Source organism: Gorilla gorilla, chromosome 10 (genome assembly GCF_029281585.2).
Source record: "Gorilla gorilla gorilla isolate KB3781 chromosome 10, NHGRI_mGorGor1-v2.1_pri, whole genome shotgun sequence".
Lineage (NCBI taxonomy): Eukaryota > Metazoa > Chordata > Mammalia > Primates > Hominidae > Gorilla > Gorilla gorilla.
The window spans coordinates 49,122,394-49,143,241 of NC_073234.2; the positions used below are offsets into that span (position 1 = coordinate 49,122,394).

General features: G+C 50.9%; 1 long non-coding RNA gene across 1 annotated transcript; it reads right to left on the bottom strand.

The window, feature by feature from the left end:
• Positions 1-119: 119 nt before the first annotated feature.
• LOC109029064 (uncharacterized) lies at positions 120-12,929 on the bottom strand. The gene is made up of 3 exons (XR_002008059.4): positions 12,847-12,929; positions 11,712-11,824; positions 120-446 (listed from the first exon to the last, which is right to left on the bottom strand). It is a non-coding gene; the product is annotated as an uncharacterized lncRNA (long non-coding RNA).
• Between the last annotated feature and the right edge of the window lie 7,919 nt (positions 12,930-20,848).

A 20,848-nucleotide genomic window follows, 5' to 3' on the forward strand; every position in this document is an offset into this window, starting at 1 on the left:
GAAGAATATTGGTATTAATTAATATTAATTTTTTATTTTATTTATTTTTACTTTATTTAAATAAAATTTTAATACATATTAATTTTCAAAATAATATTTTTATTTTAATATTTCCATCTTTCCATTTAGTCTCTGCTCCTAATTTTTCATTTTTTTATTTTTTGGATTGTTGTTGTTGTTTGTGGTCTGAGCTCCAATTTTTGTGTGAGGGGCTCTTCTCCAATGACTAGTGACCCATGGATGACTCACATTTCAGGGGGTGTCACTAAAGGCTGGTCGGTCACTCCATAAGCATGAATGAGGCATGTCCACCTCGGCGAACTAAACTGTTCACATGGAGAAATCACAGTGCCAATGTTTCGGGGTTTTTCCTTTTCAGCTGGTCATGCACAGAGAAGAATCTTCCAAATGGCTGCCTAGAATGTGCAAGCTTGGCTTCCAACATTCTGCAAACAAAATGAGAGAAGAGGACAGAGGGGTCTCAGCATTCAGTTGTAAACCTTCACTTACTCTCTTATCTTTTCAGTAAGGTGACTATTCCCTCAATAGGATGTACCGTACCTTGTTACAAAGACCCTCTATCTAGCCATCTCTGGAGAATAAACCTCTGCTGAGGTGAGGAGGGACAGAATTTGGCTATTCTGAGTGGGGTAGGGGATCCCAAGTTCAAATGGCTTATTAAACAGACTTCAACCTATCCTCAAAGATTTTTTAAAATCAACTTTATTGATTTAAAGTTGATTTAAAATCAACTTTACAATTTCCTCATGTCTCTGTGTACACTGTTAAATAAAACAAAATAACACATGTGGTTACCATAAGGGCCTCAGCAACTTGGGGGCTCAAGGCCTGTCCTTTATCAGTCAGGTTCAATAAGGAGACAATACCCACACCAGTTCTTCGAACAGAGTAAAGAATTATTAACTAAGGCTGGCATCACATCTGTAATCCCAGCACTTTGGGAGGCAGAGGCAGGTGGATCACTTGAGCCCAGGAGTTTGAGACCAGCCCAGGCAACACTGCAAAACTCCGTCTTTACAAAAAATTAAAAAACTAGTCAGGTGTGGTGGTGTACATCTATAATTCCAGCTACTCAGGAGACAGAGGGAGGGGGATGGCTTGAGTCCGGGAGGCAGAGGTTGCAGTGAACCAAGATCGCGCCACTGCACTCCAGCCTTGGTGACAGAATGAGACCCTGTCTCAAAAAATAAATACATAAATAGAATTATTAACTAGGTTTAGAGTTGTTGACTGGGTAAGTGAAAGAGTAACTAACTCTAAAATATCACAGAACTAGCAGAAGTAGCTACCATAGCTAGGGCTGAGGTGACAGAGGGAAGAAGTTAGAGGTTACGAAAACTTGGAAACTTGGAGGAGGAGCCCCTGAAACTCAAACTGTTAAGGAGGAAGCACTGCTCGGCAGGTGCTAAAAGCAGGGCCCTGTGGGCCTGGGGCCCAGAGCTCTGAGAAAGGGGTAGTACAGTACCAGTACCAGGCTGGCTGGTGCTGGCATCTCTGAGTGGCAGGGCACAATGAGGCTGATTTTCCAAGTGTAGGGAAAACTGCCAACCGGATGGCAGGGTGAAGACGCGCTGCTCACAAGAACAGCAAGCAGATGGGGCGCCCACAGAAAGCAACGCCTCGAAGTCTCCCTCTGGCGCCCCCTATCTGCACATCCCAGCCAGAAGCCAGCTGACAAGGCACATGTGAGCCATAGAGTCGGCTCCAGCACCCCAAAGCTGAAAGTCTAAGTGTGGGTTTGGAGCTAGAGACAGTAACTTAGTAACTGTCACACTCATCAGCTGGCAATGCCACCTACTCTGCATCACATTTTCCCTGAGCTGATGAGACTTACCCATGTTTTTGGCATTTGCACCCATATCACCAAGGCTTCTTCAGCACAGCCCCTGAAACCATCAGCTGAGTGAGTCATGGGTTAGAGTAATTGAAACGCCCTGGTTTTGGCTTTCTGAGTGAGTCGTATAATGCAAACACCTGTGTATCTTCCATTCCTACCATCATTCCTGGTATACAGCAGGTACCCTTTAAATGTTTCTTGAATAAAGCCAAGCCTGTATTCAACTATGTGCTGATTAAACCAAGATACTGTTGCCTAAAAAAGCATCAACTATTTTTTTAGATAATAATATGCTATTACGGTTTAAGTCTGGCATTCAAATTAGGGCAACCCTTTAGAAAAACAATTTGGTTAAAAGCCATATCCATGAAGATATCAATCACGGCATTATTTATAGAGTGAGAGAAAGTAGCTCATGTGTTCTACAAAGAGGTGTGGTTAAGTTGTGAAACCATCTCTCATTAGCATAATATGTCTGCATGTAAAATCAGAGTTATGGGAATAGTGTTGTACTATCAAAAAAAAATACTTACGCTTTGGGGAGGCTGGATATCACAATGGGTAGAGCAGAGATTTCAGAGTCAAAGATATCCAGGTTCCAATCCTAGCTCTATCACTTATCCAAAGTGCAACTGAGACTCCCTGAGCCCTGGTTTCTTTATCTCTAGTGTCAGGAAAATGCCTGCTTCCCAGGATTATGTTAAGGATTAAATGAGAAAGAGAAAACAATCTATACAGATCTTGGTATGTGCCAGGTATTTCGTAAGTAGTGAATATTTTTATTGTCTTAAGTAAACATGGAGAATGGAAAGAGGTAGCAACATTATACTTACAATTATGCTTAAAAGAAAAACAGGTGCACTGGAGGAAAAAACTAAAATGAAATATGTTTAAATACTAAACAATGGTTGTACTGAGGGCTGGAATTATGATTGACTCCCTTTCTCTGTTTTCCAAATTATGTCATAATTCAATATATATATTGGGTCTCTGCCCCCAGCACTTGACACAGAGCTCCTAAACCCTTGTAATAGCCTGAGTGATAGGGGTGCTAGGAGCAACTTTTTTTCTAATATTTAGTCTTCAATCCCTGTTCCTGACACAGAGCTCCTAATTTCCTGGACAATAGGAGTGGGGTTTTGGTTCTAATGAGCTGACTGCCAGTGGGCTCCTGGAGAGCATCAGGATAGGGGCTGGTCATAAGAAAGGTCAATGTCTGATTAGAAGCTTGGAACTTTCAGCCCCATTCCCCATGCTCTGGGGAGGAGAGTGGGGCTAAAGATTGAGTAATAATTGACAATGCTTATGTGTTGAAGCATCCATAAAAATCCCTAAACTATGAGGTAGGAGAGCTTCCAGGTTGGAGAATGCATCCATGTGCCAGGAGGGCGGTGCCTCGCAACTCCACAGGGACGGAAGCTCCTGCACTCAGGACCCTTCCAGACCTTGTGCTATTTCCTCTTCATCTGGCTATTCATGTCTGTCTTCTATAATCTCCTCTATGATAAACCAGTAAACCTAAAGAAAGTGTCTCTGAGTTCTGTGAGCCATTAAATTATTGAAACTAAAGAGGGGGTTATGGGAACCCTGGATTTGTGGCCAAACTAGACAGAGGTGTGAGTACCCACTACTTGTGATTGGCATCTGAAATGGGAGCAGTCTTGTGGGACTGAGACTTAAACCTGCAGGCTCTCCCCTACCCTGGGTAGTTAGTGTTCAAACTAAATTAAATTGTAGGACACCCAGTTGGTGTCTGCAGAGAACTGGAGAATTGTTTTGTGTAGAAAACTCACACATTTGCTGTCAGAAGTGTTGTGCATAAATAAATGGTTTTCCTTTGCAGATGTTATTCATGAAATTTGGTACTTTAATAATGGCAAAACAGGCCAGGCACGGTGGCTCACGCCTGTAATCCCAGCTCTTTGGGAGGCTGAGGCAGGCGGATCACTTGAGCTCAGGAGTTTGAGACTGGCCTGGAGGAACATAGCAAAACCCCGTCACCACAGGAAAAAAAAAAATTAACCGGGCATGGTGGCATGAGCTTGTGGTCCCAGCTACTCAGGAGGCTAAAGCAGGAGAATCATTTGAGTTTGGGAGGCAGAGGTTACAGTGAGCCAAGATCATGCCACTGCACTCCACCATGGGTGACAGGCGTGAAACCTTGTCTCAAAAAAAAAATGGCAAAACATATCATTTTTAAGAAAAAGTTATGAGCAAAACATTCCAAAGATCAGGAAAAGTCATGATTCATTGGTCAGCAAAATGTCCAAAGAACTGCCTGCCTTGCTGAATAATTTAGTCCCAAAGCTATTAGATGGGGCCAGGAAGGCAGACATTGTGCCAGGGCAGCAGCAGGGAGGGTTTTTGTCCCAGTACAGACAAGGGCACCTGTGCCGGCAGTGGTGGCTACACAGACAGACTGATTATACACACAGGTATGATGGAAGACACACTTCTCACTAACGGAGAAAGGATTTATAAGTATGGAAAAGGAGGAACTGAATGAACCATGTGATCATGGGTTTGGTATTGGAGTTTTCAGTGTGGACTCAAGGCCTTCAAGATAGGCAGATAGACAGATAGATGGATAGATAGATAGATAGATAGATAGATAGATAGATAGATAGATAGATAGATAGATACAGATTTAAATTGTGTAGATGTATATTTACATAAACACATATACAGATATGCACATGTATTTGCTAACTCCACTGATGATTTTATTTCCTGTAGAACGTTGTTTATTCAATCAATAGATTATATTTTTTCATTAAAGGTCTCATTATTTCCATGTTGCCCACCACCCAAACAAGACTTAGAGTTGCTGGTTTCGAATATTAAAGCTTAAAGGAAACATCCTTCCCCTGATTCCAGTCCAAGAATCACTGACAAACTGAACAACTCTCAAAAGCAATGAGGGCAGCTAGTGCCCAGATCTCGGTTTCCATATCTTATTCTCCACCAAGAGAAACCACTGTTCCTTGGAAAGATGGCCAATGCCATGGGTGGGATAGGGAAAGCACAAGATGAGCCAGGAACATCTTGTTTTAGAAAGCAAGGAAGTGCCTAAAGAATGGAGGGGGTATGGCAAAAGGACACAGAAGCCTGCTGAAGGGGTGACCCCTTGGCCAAGCAGGGAGATTTTCAGCATCAAAATAAATAACGAGGCCAGGTGCTGTCATCCCAGCACTTTGGGACACCAAGGCAGGAAGATCACCTGAGGCCAAGAGTTCAAGGCCAGCCTGAGCAACGTAACAAGACCGTGTCTTAAAAAAAAAAAAAAAATTAGCCCGGCATGGTGGTGCACACTTGAAGTCCCAGGTACTTGGGAGGCTGAGACAGGAGGATTGCTTGAGCCCAAGAGTTCAAGGTTACAGTGAGCTACGATCACACCGCTGTACCCCAGCCTGGGTGACAGAGCAGGACCCTATCTCAAAAATAAATTAACAAAAATAAATTAAAATTAATAAAATAAAGCCAAAATAAATCACGAGTAAAATAGGAATCCCTGAGTCTACACTAATGTAAATAAAAATATGAATAAATAAATGTAGAGAAGAGAAAGAGTTTTTTTCTTTTTCTGTACGGAAGATGCCAACTAATAAATGCAGAAGTAATAGTGGACTTGGCAACTATCACAGTAATAATTAGGCCAAGAAACATCAATGGTGCTAAAACTAGTGGGAGGAAGTTTGATGAAGATCAAGATACTTACATAGTCTCAAAGGATCTCTCCATAAAGTGCTTTTAATTACAAAGAGGAAAAAAGTAATTTACCTCGGAGAAGCCTGGCAGACACCATCTTAATCAAGCGATCAAAGTTAACATCACCGGTAATGGAACAAATTAAGATGGTGCAGGGCCTGACAGGATGCCGTAGGAAGAACACAGCATGGTTTCTGTGATTTTCCTCCCAGAAATGCAGAATCAGAATCTATTCATGAAGAAACATCACGCAAACCCCAATTGAGGGACGTACTACAAAAAACAAGTGTCAAGGTCATGGAAATCAAGACGGAGGAATTATTTCAGATTCGAGAATGCTAACCAGACATGACAGCCGCACGCAACCCCCTGACTCTGAACTGGAACATTTTGCTCTAAAGGACATCACCGGGATAACTGGGAAAAACCAATGGGGTCTGAGGACTTGATGGCAGTAATGTATTGAGATGAAATTCCTCGTGTTAATGGCTGTGTTGTGGTTATGTGAGAGTGAGAACGTCCTTGTTTGAGGAAATACACATTAAAGTATTCAGGAGTGAGGGGCCATCAGGCCAGCAACTTACTCTCAAATGATACAGAAAAAAAAAAGTCCTTTGTACTATTCTTGCAACTTTTTCATAAGTTAAAAATTATTTCAAAGGGGAAGAAAAAGTCCCAAAACTTCATTCTGGCTGTGGCTGAAAGCTGAGTCTTTATCTCACTAAAGGCAAAGGCTGCAGCCAGTTCAGGTGGCCAAACCTGTTCATCCTGACTGTCTTGGGGCAGGCTGCCAGGCGTGGGCAGACAAACACCTCCCTGTGCAGGGGTTCAGGCCCGAGGCTGGCCTGGGAGGGCTGGATGCTGGCTGCAGGCCAAGGCTCCAGTGAGGAACCTCAGCACTAAGCACTCCAGGAGGAGGTCGGTCGCCTGTGGCCTCTGGGGCTTGGGATAGGAAGCGAAGCAAACCGGGACTTTTCCTATCCTCCACTGGGACCGAGACCTTCCCATCAGGCCCTGAAGGCTCAGGGAAGGAGGAGCCTAGGGAAGGGAGGAGGGGAGAGGAAGAGAGCAGTGCCTTTGCTCTCTGGTATTGTCACATTATATATATATACACATATATATACACATATATATACACACGTGTGTGTGTGTGTGTATATGTGTGTATATATATATATATATATATAATCTAAGTCACCAGAACCTGTTGTCCTTGGCCTTCTATGCCATTTCCCCTTCACTGTTTCCCCAGCAGGGGTGGCAGGGGTCCAGCTGGTGCAGTTGCCAGTGGAACCAGGAGAGGACTGCCTTAGGAACCAGTGTTCAGTGGCCTGTCACTAAGGGTTTCTGAGGTTTGTTTTTCCCCACAGCAAAGCTGCTGCTTCACTTTTTGCATATTTTAACAGTTTCAATGTTTTCCCTGGGATAGTCCTACAAATTTCAAAAATGGAAAAGCAGTAAGCATTTGCTGATGCATGTCTTCTCCATGCACCTGTGAGCTGCTAACGGCAAGCGCTGTGCAAACTCACTGTTCTATACACTCCCTCCCGGTGCTTAACAAGGGTCGGTCCACAGCAAGCGCTCAATGAATGCTTTGTTTCTCTGTCCAGGTGTGTGTGGGTGTGTGTGTCTGTGTGTGTGTGTGTGCCCGCACTGCCTTCTTCTGCATATCTGGGGGGCAAAGAGATAAGTCCCATCACCACACCACTTCCCTCCATGTTTCAGCCTGCAAAGGCTCTCTCTGAGGCACCTGATTCCTAAATAAGGTCGTTCATGTTTGTGACTGTCTAAAGTGGCGTGCTTTGTTCCTAAGAGATGGATAAGCCATCTTTATCTGCCATAAGAAACAAGAGAGACAATGGCTCCTAGAGATAAGGAGCTGGGCACTGGGCACATGCCTAGTGTGGCCGAAACACTGACTTGCACAGCGCAGAGAAGCTTGTCCCCACCCCACCCCAGTCATGAGCACTGTCCATTGTACTGAACGGTCACAGCTTGCAGCAACAGCGGACAATGGACCCCTGCTCAAGAGTCAGAGGTGTAGGAAAGAGGGTTAAAATAGGAATTTCCACTCCTCAGGTGTTCTCCAAAGCCTGGTGGAAAGCACATCTGGGTCCTCACTGGTGACTGCTACGATCTAGATAAAGAATAGAGGCTCTCAAGAAATCAGAGATGGGCTCTGGGCTGGCAAGCTAGATTCAGGAGCTCTCATGGAGGTGATGGGGTCCCCAGGCTGGGCAAGCTCTAGGGCTGGAGGTTCTGCCCCCAGCAGTAGTGGCAAAAGCAGCTGTGAAGGCAATGCCTTCGGGAGCTTGCTGGCCCTTTTCAGGCTGTGCTATCTGAAAAGCATCTACGCATCGTACAGCCCATGTCAACAACATTTCGGCCCACAGAGCTGGAATGCTTCATTCAGCCCCAGGGCCTTATCTTCTGAGATCCAGTTACTAGCAACAAGCATCATGATAAGGTGGCAGCCAGGCGCCTGTCTGATCCTGCCTGGGTCCGGCATCTGACCCCAGTATGACCTCCCTCCTCTCCCACCCGGGCCTGACTCATGCTTCCAGAACAGGAACTCGAGGATCCCTGCTGCCCAGCCATAGCTGACTCATGGCTGGTCCAGGGGTTGCTCTGGAAGGGGCTCAGGGCAGCTGTCAGCTCTCAGGAAGGAGACACCTGTCATTTCCTGAGCACTTACCATGTGCCAGGCACCAGGCACACCTCTGAATTTCATTGGTATAATTAACTTGAAGGGGATTTCTGATCTTTCGTAGAAAGGAGAAAAATGAGGATCAGGCAGAAGTGAATTCAAAGGCCAATCTCTTAGCGCCAAGCACAGCCATCCACTCACCCTCAGTGCACTCCCTGGGGCCAGCCACCACCACCCCTGGGAACCACTGTTTCTTTTCTAAAATTTAAAAAAAAAAAGAGAGAGATTGGGCCAGGCGCAGTGGCTCACACCTGTAATCCCAACACTTTGGGAGGCCAAGGCACGTGGATCACTTGAGGTCAGGAGTTGGAGACCAACCTGGCCAACACAGTGAAACCCCATTCCTACTAAAAAATACAAAAAATCAGCTGGGTGTTGTGGCACAATCCTATAATCCCAGCTACTTGGGAGGCTGAGGCATGAGAATCGCTTGAATCTGGGAGGCAGAGATTGCAGTAAGCCGAGATCGTGCCACTGCACTCCAGCCTGGGCGACAGACTGAGACTCTGTCTCAAAAAAAAAATAGAGAGACAGGGTCTCACTATGTTGCCAAGGCTGGTCTCCAACTCCTGGACTCAAGCAATCTTCCTGCCTCAACTTCCCAAAGCTCTAGGATTACAGGTGTGAGCCACCTCACCCAGCCTCACCGTTTCTTCATTCATTCCTCCATCCCACATTTATCAACGGCTTCCTCTCCTCTGCTCCATGGCCAGTCAGTCCCAGAGGGCAGACTTTGGGAAGCCCACCAGCTCTCCTGAAGGAGTCAGGCTTGCCTGGGAAAGGGGGCACTTGGACCACAAGTCCACCAAGGCAGAGACAGGTATCCCTACTCCCTGCAACCCTCTCTCAGCCAGCGGGTGGGGCTAGCGTGGCCTCCGTGGCTGCAGAGGGGTCTCTGGCCTGGACTGCAGCATGGTCTTGGCAGCACACTCCTGCACCCAGCAGGTGCTTCGGGAGGCATCCTTGCTGTCCCCTGGCATCAGCCCTGCAGTGGATGAGCAGGTGAGGTGGCAGGAGCAAGGAGATCACCTCTCATTCCTGTGGTTTCAGGTGCCTGGCTGATGTCAGGCCTGAGTGATGTGGCAGTGGGGGCAGGGGGTCACTGTGTCTGGGGCCTGAATGGGGGCTGAGGCTTTTCCTTAAAAGTTCATAAATCACTAAATATGTCCCCTTTCAGCACAGCCACACCCTGGGCCTGTGAGGATGCATCTCCTCATGCAGATACAGACAGCTTTCCTCAGGCCCTGCTCGCTGCTCACATGTGCCTTTATGGTGCCACAGACCTTCCGGGGGTGGGGGTGGTCTCATATCCCTCACATGTGCAGTGAATACACATGTGTGCACATAACTCACACAGGCAGATAGTCCCTCTTGGGCACACAGGTGCATGCTACAAGCAGCCTTGTGTAAGTGCCCACAGCCCCCTCCCACCTCACACATGTCCACGTGGCTTCATGCTATTCCGGTGCCCACTGGTGTCCCCAGGCACAGACAAGCACACACTTGGCAGGGCACTTAAGCTTCTCCAAGTACTCAGGGAAACACAACACACGACTTGGTGCTATCGCACATGCTCCCAAATGTACACATTCACAAATATGCAAAGTCTGCAGGAGCCTGAATTCCATCACACACCTGCACAGTCATGTGCACTCAGCACTCACACATACACTGCGGTTCCCAGGGGTGGTGCTCACTCAAGGCAGAAGGTACACACTCAAATCATGCACACACACCAGATGCGCACGTGCATGCATGAACAACAGACTATGCCCAGGTGTCCACACAGCATTCGCACGTTCATGCCCACCAGTAGACATGTAAGTGGGACCTTCAGGACATCAGGAACGAGAGTACAGCAGGGAGGGAACTGCAGCTGGCAGGATGCTGCAATCCCCAGCCTCACCTCTGGGAGCCGCTGTCGGGTCTGCAGCCAAGCCCTTGGCTTGCAAGGGCAGGAGCCAGCCTGAGGCACAACCCCACTGGCCTGAGCCAGCAGGTGGCACAGCTCAGGCTGGACCCAGCCAGCCTCAAGGAGGGAAGAGAGGGACATCATGGTGGCGCTGGACTCCCTGCAGGGTATGGGATGAACTCTGCTGCTCAGATGGGCAGGGGCTGCAAGAAGGAAGAATGGGCAGCTTGAACTCAGGGAGGCGGGTCTGCGGTGGGGCAAGTGGATGGAATAGAACTGGAGGGTGGAGGAGGAGATGGGAAATGGAAGGGCAGGGGGTTAAGGAAGAAATAAAGGAGGCAGAGGGAAGGACTGCGGGGAGGGAGACGAAAAGGTTGAGGACAGGAGGGGAGTGAGAGAGAAGACAAGCAGAGAAGAAAAAGTGAGGAGAGAAGAGGGGCCAGACGGGGACAGAGCAGTGCAGGGCTGTGAGGAAGGAGGTAGAGGGATAGGCACACCCTGCACCACCAGCCACCTAGCCTCCCTGTCCTGCCAGCTCCATACCCCGTCAGGAAAGACAGGCCAGGGCTCTGCTGCCCTGTGCCCCCTCCCTTCTCCAGACCCAGGATCTCGGCATCCCTGGATTTTGAGATCCAAAAGGCAGGGCTCAACTTACCCCACATGGAAGACAGTGACTCACACAGATGAACCTGCTAGAGCACCTTTTCCAGGAGCAGAGACCCACAAGGGTGGACGGGGGCTTGCTTTCCCCTCTCCTGGGGCTGGCAGGAACACCCCACTCTCACCCCAACTCACAGTGATCACCGGAGGGTGGTGCACTCTGCTCCAGCACCTGCCACCTGCCTAACACGCACTTGGGGACAGCTTCCAACAGGATGCAAGTGGCAGACAAAGGTACCCCAGGAGGGCAGGTGGGGGAGGCTGAGAAGCACTGGGGAATGGGCACCCCTCATCGCCCACAGGCTCAGCGGCTCCCTCAGGACAAGGAGAAAGCTGGGAACCCTAAGACAGAACTGGAGGTTCTCGTTGCCTAAATCTCTCCTGGCTTGCTGCACATGGAACCCATTTCTTCCCATTCAGGGCTCTGCAGAGGCAGAAGATGAACAGTAAAATGCAAAGATCTGACAACCTTCAGAGCTGGGTGAGTCCTGGGGTCCTCACCCCGTTATGCCTAAGCTACAACCCCATATTCCCTGTCCTCCCAGCCCCGGGGGCCCTGGTCCCACTACGCAGGGGTGGCTCAAAAGCCCAATGAGCTGGAAGCGTCTGAGAGAGCACCCCATGTCACAGGGGAGGGGAGGCAGCCTTGGACCTGGGATCTTGTTTGCGGCTGTTTATCGTGGACACACTCCTAGAACTCCCCAGTCCCTCCACCTCCTCCTGAAGTACTCCAAGAGCTGGTCAACACCGAGAGCCCACTTCAGGCTGTGGCGCGGCTCTTGGGGGGGCCTGGTGGGTCATGGGCTTGCCTCTCCCATAACTCAGGGCCCAGTTGGAGACACCGTGACTGTTCACTAATCAGATACCTGAGTATGTAGGAGAAAGGCCTTGCCCGCTCTATTCTTCAGATGAGAACACTGAGGCTTGGTGAGGCGACAAGTCTTTCTGAGGGCCAGTGGAGCACACCAGCCTGGGAGGCCTAAGGGAAGTGCTGGCAGAGCTGAAGCCGCAGTTCCCCTGCCTGGTCTTGCAGTCCAGCCCTCCACCTCACCCTTCCCCCTCCCTCAGCCCTGCCCTGGGCTCCAAACCCTGACCTGATGGAGTCCCCACACCCTCTCACCTGGGCAGGCCCACCTCAGACTGCCTGCTCCAGACCCACACACCCCATCCCCTCCTCCCTCTGCAGGAGCATGCCCCTGCCATCACTCCCTTGCTCCATGAAACCCAAAGGCAGACCCCTTGCAATCCTCCCCATTCCCATAGCACCGCAGCCCCTGCATCTGACCACATCCCTTCCTGCTTAAAACTCTTCAACAGCTCCCAGCTTCCCTTGGAACAGAAAGCTCACTCCTCATGTCAGCATTCAAGAGTCCCGCATACTTTTCTGGCTTCATCTCCAGCCACTGTCACCCCCTACCATCACCTCCACCCGACCCTCTTAACACCCTGGTCTGCTCTCCAAACACACAACTGCTTGCATGTCCCTGGCTCAGCCTACAGGCCAGCTATGTCTCACCCTTACAAAACTTCACACGGCCATTCTAGAGAGGCCAAGTGCACCCCTCAGGGCTCCCGTAGCCCCCAGGCTTCCTCCCTTCCTGGTGCGTATCCTCTGTGTGCTTGTCTGAATCCTCCTCTAAACTGTAACCTCTCTGCAGGCAGGGGCCCAGCCAACCTGGCCAAATGATTGTCCTGTGCACCCAGCACACCCATGAACCCCTAGTAGGTGTTAAAGAAACACTGTCTAACATTAGGCTCTAATGATTTCATTGACAGTGTGGTCTAGCTCCCCACTCCATCTGCATGGGCCGAGGAGACACTCAGCCGGGGGTGGGGAAGCTGTCAGTCAAGTTCCCCTCAGCTCCCACCTCCATGCTCCCTCTCTGGGGGACGGGCCTGCCCCCACCATGGGGTTCCGGAGCAGTGGTAGGCCCACCACGGTGCCTGAGGCCCCGGGGACTGTCCCTGGGAGAAATGGCTTAACATCTTGTCAACACCAACCTCCCCAAGCTCCTTAATCACTTCAGACACTACACAGCTGATGGGTGAGCAAGAGGACCTGAGACCTCCTCCATCCCCTCTCCACCTGCCTACAGGTCCCTGGGGCCTCTGCAGAACCACCCAGAAGCCCCAAATTGTGACATCACCAGTTCAACAGCCTTCCCCACTCCCATCACTTCCTGAAACAGCCAGAGCAAGAAGATGATGCATGTGAGCCCTGCCCTTGGGAAGCTTCCAGGTTGGGAAATGAGGAATGAGCCTGACACCCAGGGCCCAGAGAGACCCAGGACAGAGGCAGGCCAGGAGGCAGACACGCGCTGCTGGGTAATGACGACAGCACCAGTAATCACGGCTACTCCTTGTTAAGTACTTACTAAGTGCAAGACTCCAAGCTAAGCAATTAATAGACCTTTTCTTGTTTAATCCTTACCACAATTCCATAGGGTGAGTATAATCCTTATTTTATAGATTGAAAAAGGAGGCTCAGAGAGATCTAGCAATGTGTGCAGCATCACACAGCTAGTCAGTGGTAGAGCTGGAATTTCAATCCAGATCTGCCAGCTGCAAAGCCGGTGCCCTTTCTACCCCACTTCAAGCTCTAGGTAGGGGTTTGTTACTTCCCTTCCAAAAAGCCTCATGGAAGCCCCATTACCAATAACATAAGCCCCCCACAGCTGAGGCTCCCCCAGTTTGACCCCTGCCTGCCTTCTCACCACTGCTCCCAACACACCACCATCACACCTTAGATTTTAACACTGTTTTTGAAGTTTACCCCTCTGAGTCTTGCCTTCTGCTGTTTACTCAGGCTCAAAAGCCAGCCCCACTTTACAGATGACAAAACAGAGGACTAAGAATGTTAAGTAAGTAGCCCAAGGTCACGCAGCTAGAAAGCAATTGAGCCTGGTTAGAGCCCAGGTCATTAGAGCATCAAGTAATCAAGCATTAATTTGTGTTACAGACAATTAGGGGATGAGAATTAGCAGGACTTGTCGCTAATGGTGCAGAAAAAGTTAGGGGAGAGGAATCAGGCAGGTTCCAGAGTGAAGGAGGGCCAGGATAGGCCTTGAGAAATGGGCAGGTTCTGAAAGGGGAGGACATGAGAAAAGTACAGAGATGACAGCAAAGAGAGAGAGAGAGGAAGGTACAGGGGGTTGTCAAAATTAGGGAGAGAATGTGGAATGGTGAAGAGAGCTGTGACTAGGAGTCAGGAGACCCGGCTGTATCCCCTCAACTTCCTGTGTGATATTGGGCAGGGAAGGCCCTTCCCTCTCTGGGGGGTGCCTTGTATATCAATGAAGGATAGATGCACCTAGGTGGTCTCTGGGGTCCCACCTGGCCCTGACATCCAGGAATTTGTGTGTGTGTGTGTTGCTATTGGATCTTGAAACACAGAATCTGACCCCAGACCCTGACACGGGGCACAGGCTTGGACACCAAGGGCAGACAGGGCCAGCTGCCAACATGACACCTGACAGAGAGCACCCGAGGGCTGTCCTCAGCCACACACAGTCATTCATGCGCCCCTTCTCCCCCTGCATCCGTGCTACTAAGAATGTGTGGACTCGCTACAGTGGATCCAATCCTGCGGAAGCTGGAACGCAGCAGGGACGAACGAGTCATATCAAGGAAAGGCATTTATCCTCAAGGAAAGGCAAAGGGAATGGAGGTCCTTAGAGAAGGGGCAGAGAAAAATTCCTGAAAGTAAGGGTGGAGTTTTCCAGATTGGAATACATGGTCTGCCAAATTGGAGGACATTTGAGGAAAAAGAATGGTCCCCAATCAAGACAGCACTGCATCCGAACATAAAGTACCTTTCAGACCATCAGCAAAGGAAACAGTCCTCTCTGGGGGGGCCTGTGCTCACAATAACAGACACTGCTGGAGATCTCAGAGCCCTTGGAGGCAGAAGATGCCTCAGTAAAGACTGTGGACACACATATCTGGGCACACACACATGATGCACACACAGGTGCTCACACACAAGCCTGAACAGAGACCCCACCGTGGGCCGTCCATCCTCCCACTTCCTGACTGAGCTGGTAAGCAGCTCTCCCTCTCCAGGAAACACGCCCCTCACGTGTTGATGACATGCAGCCCTGGAAGTCAGAACGTCTTGCTGTCTCACCTCGATCCCTCTTGCTGCCGTTCTGATGTGCTTGCTTCTTTTCTGACTCAAGAGATGCCAAACAGAAACAGTCCCACCCACCTCTGCGTCCTGACTTTCGCCCTCTGGAACATGAACTCAGCTCTTACCTTTCCTATATGTTTGACCTCCATACCCCTGTCTTATTCACAACTGAATGCTAAATGATGGATCATGGGCACTTGGGAGCCCACGTCATCCTCCAGTGGCCAGCCTCACTGTACCCTCCAGATTTATCCCACAGCTAGAAGCTCAGCACAAGCACCAGCTCCTCTGCTCACTGGCTGCAAAAGCTCGGCCTGAGTTTCTGTGCTCTACAAGGTTATGGTAAAGATTACATGAGAACTACCTGCAAAGCACTTAGCACAGAGCAGGGCACAGAATAAGCCCTCGATGATGAATAATACACTTATTATTAATATTTGTTCCTAATTTTAACTCCCTCTACCCTTATCCCACCATCCCATAGGTTGAGTAGGAAGTCCTTCTTGAAGTCTAATCTCAAGAATTCATGCCATGGATTGGGCCAATGTTCCACCTTTATTGGAGGCTGGGGACTTAGGTGGAAAAGGCAGAACTGGCTGGTTGGAGGAGCCACCTCCCTGCAAGGGGCCAGGAGGGAGATTACAGAGGCGCCAAGCCCAGAGCTCCAACATGCACCTGCCACAGCTCCAGGGGAGATCGGGGGCCTGCCAATTTACCCCGCCCCATGATCTCATGGCTGTGTGCGCCAGGCACTGGCTCAGGGAGCAGGTACTGACAGCAGGGCCTGGGCAAGAAGCCCAAGACAAGACGGAAAGGCTGTGGAGAGCCGGCAACAGAGCTGTCCCCATGGGGCTCAGACACGAGCTTCCTCCGGCCTCCACGTGTGGCCTTTAGCTAGTGACTCACCATCTCTGTCCCTCCTTCCAGGCCCTTCCATGCTCCCCAGTAGCCTCCCCGTGCTGCCCCCTCACCCCAAAAGACAATGGGTGAGGGGAGGGGAGGCTCTCTTCCTCGCCAGGGGCCAGTCCCTCCCCTGCATCTCTTTCTGCTGACCCTGAACAGGACAACCTTGTTTTAAAGCACAGGAAGTTTGCTGTGCAGGAGATAGGTGGCCAAATGCTGTCACTCCTGAGGCTGCTGCAGGCATGCACCTAAATGCCAGCTGTAAAGGGACTATAATCCCCAAAGAGATGCCTCTCTCTCTCTGTTTCAGCGTGTCCGTAGAGATCAGACAGACCAGGAGTCAACCCCAACCGCAAGGTCTCCTGTATCTTGACCCTCAACCTCTCCTTCCCCAGCTAATTCCTGGATATGTCTCTCCCCAAATTATCCCCTCCACCCACCCCAAAATCCACCATTGGGGATCCAAAGACCCTCCCCTGAGCCTGGCTGGACAGGCTGCAGCTTCTGGAACACAGCATGGGCAGGCCTGTCTAGCAGCCCCATGTGAAGGAGCCATCTGGTCCTACTGGACCACCAGGGGCTCCCTTTGCCTTCTGATTACAGGGAGAGGACTCCACATGGCCCAGAGTTCTGCCCTCAGGGTGCATTATCTGCTCCCCATCTCACTGTATGCTCTCAGGCCTTCAGCTCCAGCGCAGCCAGACACATGTGCCTCCTTGTCCCCACCAAGGATCTCCTCACCTAGGTCCTACCCCTTCCAGCTTCCCGGCCCTACTTCCTCACCTACCCTTCCTGCAGGGAGCCACCTGGGCTCTGCCTGTCTCTCCCTCCGCAGCCACCACCCCAGCATTAGAGTCCAGGTGCCCCTGCTGCTCCCACCTCAGACCTTGGTCTGAGAGACACCAGCCTCCCCCACCCTCAGGGAATTCCTCAAAAATCAGAAACCTCATAACCTGGGTCCATCCACCCTAAACACACACACACACACACAGTCACACACACACACACACACACACACAAACACACATACACACGCTCTATCCTCCCTTCCCAACCCTTGGCCCCCACCTCCCTCTCTGTAAGGAAACGGGAGACTCAAGTCCCCTCCAGCCCAGGAGCTCTGTGAATCTGAGGTTTCTCTCCATGGCCTCAGGTCCGGGCTTCTGCCCCGGATGCAGCCGAGTCTGGAAGCAGGCTGACCACAGGGCACACACCCTCCTGACTGGCCTCTGGCTCCTAAGGAGGGGGATGGCTGGCCTTGGTAGCACTCCCCAGTCCACTTCCCAGAATCTCCCTCAGCCCCACCTTGGCAGAAGCCACACTCCCCTCTTTTCTCTCCCCAGCATCTCACAGAGAAGATACTTGGATGGGCCACAGGCCAAAACTAGGCCAAAACTGGGCCAAAACCCTGGAGAGGGGGACCTGGCTCAAGGCCACACCACATTTCCATGTCATTTTCCAGTAGCACCAACTGAGCTGGACAGGCGTGTGGCTGGACAATCCCCACCCAGGAGGCAGGGCAAATTCCCAGAGTACCAGGTCACTGAGCCGTCTCTGGGGTACGGCTCCCAAGGACTGGCTGGTTCTGGAATGATGCCGCTAGGATGCCAGATGCCAGCTGCTCCCCCTGCCTGCCCCAGCCTCAAAGAAAGCCTTGTCCCTCCCAGACCATCACATAGTCCCCGCTCTTGGAAGCCTTCCCTGGCCAACCCCACCCAAATTTTACCACTTACTACACCACTTACTTCGCGTCCCCTCGGCACTTAGATCCCAAGTTACCCTGTACTCATTTGCCCTTATTTATGTATTACTTTTCAGATGTTCTCACAGAGCTACACATGCCACGATCATCACTAGTTGCGAGAGTCTCCAGTGTTCATTAAGCCTATTTTGCTGGAAGTTTAGTCCCTGGAGGATTAGTCCCTGCCCTTAAGGAGTGCCAAAGAAGACTTTGGAATCTAAGTCACATCTCCCCTGCTGCAATTTTTTCCTCTTGATAATCAAGGAATCTCACTGATAAAACTCTCAATGAGGAGCAGCTCTCCCCATGAGCAAGTTCTTGCCTTCATTGCCAGGGAGGCCCCAGCTAAGGTTATACTGGGAAAGGAATCTCTGGGGAGTACCTGGAAGAGGTCAGCTTCTCCTCAAAGGAAGCCTCTCCAGCTGGTGTACTGCAAAGCCTTCCAAGACCAAGTTCCCTCCTCCTGGCCTCCGGAACCAGCCTGTGTGCCAGCGCTGTGTCCCCAGTAACACACATGAGTCTCTCCCTCAGAAGCCACAGAAGGATGCAGAGAGAGACCAACCTGGGATTGATTCTCAGCACTTACTAATTGTGTGGACATAACTGCTCTGGACCTCAGCTTTGCTATCTATAAAATGAGCACCCTTTTTATAGATATGAACACTTTAAGAGAGTCATAAAGATTGAAGTTGATCAGTGCTGCGCCTGGCACAGAGGCCTCCCTCAGTAAATGGCAGCCGTTGCTATTGGGGTGCCCCAACACCCCTTGCCCCTGCCCACCATTAGCTTTCACTTAGGCCCACACTGAGGGTGTGGCTGTTGTGTTGGGGGAAGGAAAAAAACCATGCCTGGGTTGCAGGGCCCCCACCCCCAACTGGTCTGCTTTTGTGGGAAGCATTTTCTGATGCCCTCGCCCTACCCGTGGGCTGGTTGACTAAGTGTCCAGCATCATGAGGAAAAGAGCAGGGTTCAGGAACAGCTTGGTTCAGCCCTGAAACTCATCTGGGCCTAGGTCCAGATGAGAGGCAAGCCTGGGAGGCCTTCCGTTGTACCCTTGCCTGTCCTGCAGCACCCTCTAGCCTGCAGGCCACTCCTGGGTGGCATAGCACCTTGGATGTCAGGTGTGGGCCTTCCCAGGCACATGGCATGGGGGGGGCACTTCTGTGGGTTGTTGGGGGCAGGAAGGGATGTGTCTCCAGCTGGATCTGGGCTCTCGCATTTTGGGGCCCAGCCATTCCAGGACAGCACACATGGGCGCTTAGTGTGAATCTCATGATGGAGCAGAGGAGGAGCAAGGCAAAACCAGGGAGTCCCCAGGCCCCTGCTTCTGCCCCGCCCAGAGACAGTGGAGCAGGTGTCTCCAGCTTCTTAACCTCAACGCACAGTAAGAAATACATTTTACAGCAACCAATAGACACATACATTTACAAAACGATACTCTGTAATGCACTGGGCTGGTTTTCTCTCCTCACGCCCCTCTAGTGAGTCACAGATGAGTCCCGCTATAAGTAATGTAAGCAAGCCACAGTCCCTGGCTGGCAAGTGAGGGAGTGCCCCACCAGGACAGGGACACTGAGGCAGCAATGAAAACAGCCAGTGCAACCACTCCTTCCTTTTTCCCCCGCTCAGCCCCTCATGGGTGAGGAGAGAAGCTGCCAAGCCAAGGACTCCATGAGAAAGATGCCGGAGCTGCCCCACTCTGCAGCAGGCGCTTCCCCTGGATTCCCACTATCCTCATGACAGCCATGAGTACCAGCAGTTATCTGTTCCATTTTGGAGAGGAGGCAATGCAGGTTCAGAGGCTTTAAAAAGATTTACTGTGTGCTTGCTGTGTGCCGGCAATGTTTATATGGTTTGTATAATGCTGAATGGTTTATATAATGCTCAGCGCTTACCTATTCCCCAGAGCAGCCCTAGGGAGCAGGTACCGCTGCATCTGCATTGGCAGAGGAGACCGCAGCTCCCCCAACCCCCGGCTCAAGGTCTCACAGCCAGTTGCAGGCCTGCATCTCTCAACCCAGAACACCTTTAAGGAGTCCCTCCTGCCCCAGGCAGAGTCCTAGGCTTCCCTGCAGATCCAGGTAAACTTCAGGTAGGAGGAGGCCTGCCTGTAAGTGGGGAACATCAATGGGAAGGAGCAGATTGAAAGCCAGAAGAGAATATGAAGAAATGGCTGTGGCTGTGGGCTCACAGAAAGGGGGCAGCCCCCTTGCCCAGCTCTCCTCCATAATCCAGAGGCTATTTTAATTTAATGTTGATCATAAAAGAAATATTGACGGTGTGGCTGAATCAGGCTCCGTGGTGGCCTCCGCGCAGGCAGCCTGCTCTGGACCCTGTGGTTCCCTGGCTGCTCCAGACCCCCTCGCTCCCCAAGGTCAGCTGCAGATCAGAGCTTCCTGGGCACAGAGAGCCCTGCTCAGAAGGGACATCTCCATTCGCAGAGGTGAGACGGCCTGAGGGTTTCACGGTGGAAAGGAAAGCCCTGTCTTTGGAACCTGATATGGATCTGGCTGCCAGGGTCCAGGGTCACCTGTGGGGAGGGGCAGCAGCCGCCCAGCTCTGCCAGAGACAGAGGGCAGGGCCAGACCTGGGGCTTCCCGCCCAGGATGCCATCAGCCAGTTGAAATTCCAGCCCACGCCGGCACCCTGAGGGCTGTCGGGGAGGGGTGGGATTTATGACTTCCCCACCCCCCCGCAGCACCCCAAAGGGAAATGTGTTGAGCTGGTCAACATCTCTCTGGTCACAGGGCCAGTGCTCCTGAGGCTCCTAAATAATGGGGCAGGAGCCAGGTCATTAGGCAGGGGAGACTGTCATTAGTGCGGGTGATGCCACCACCGCTCAGACAATGGCAAACAGTCATTAGCGGCTGTGTCACAGGGATGAGGCAATGCTGGATGGCTGGGGGGTGGCGCTTCCCCAGCCACACACTCACACACACACGCACATGTTCACACACAGAGGAGGAAGTAGTCATGCTCAAACACTCACTCCCACAAGGACATCTAGAGACACACACATCCACACATGGGGGCATGAGTGGGTGTGTCTGCACACTCACATACTCACATGTCCACACACATTCACATGCAGGGTGTGAGGAGGCATGTGCTCCCACGTGTTCACACAGTCACATACAGGAGAATGAGCAGACAGCCGCATTTGCACACTCACATGTTCACACAGAGGAATGAGTGAGCACAGGGTGCAGGGACACATGTTCACACACAGT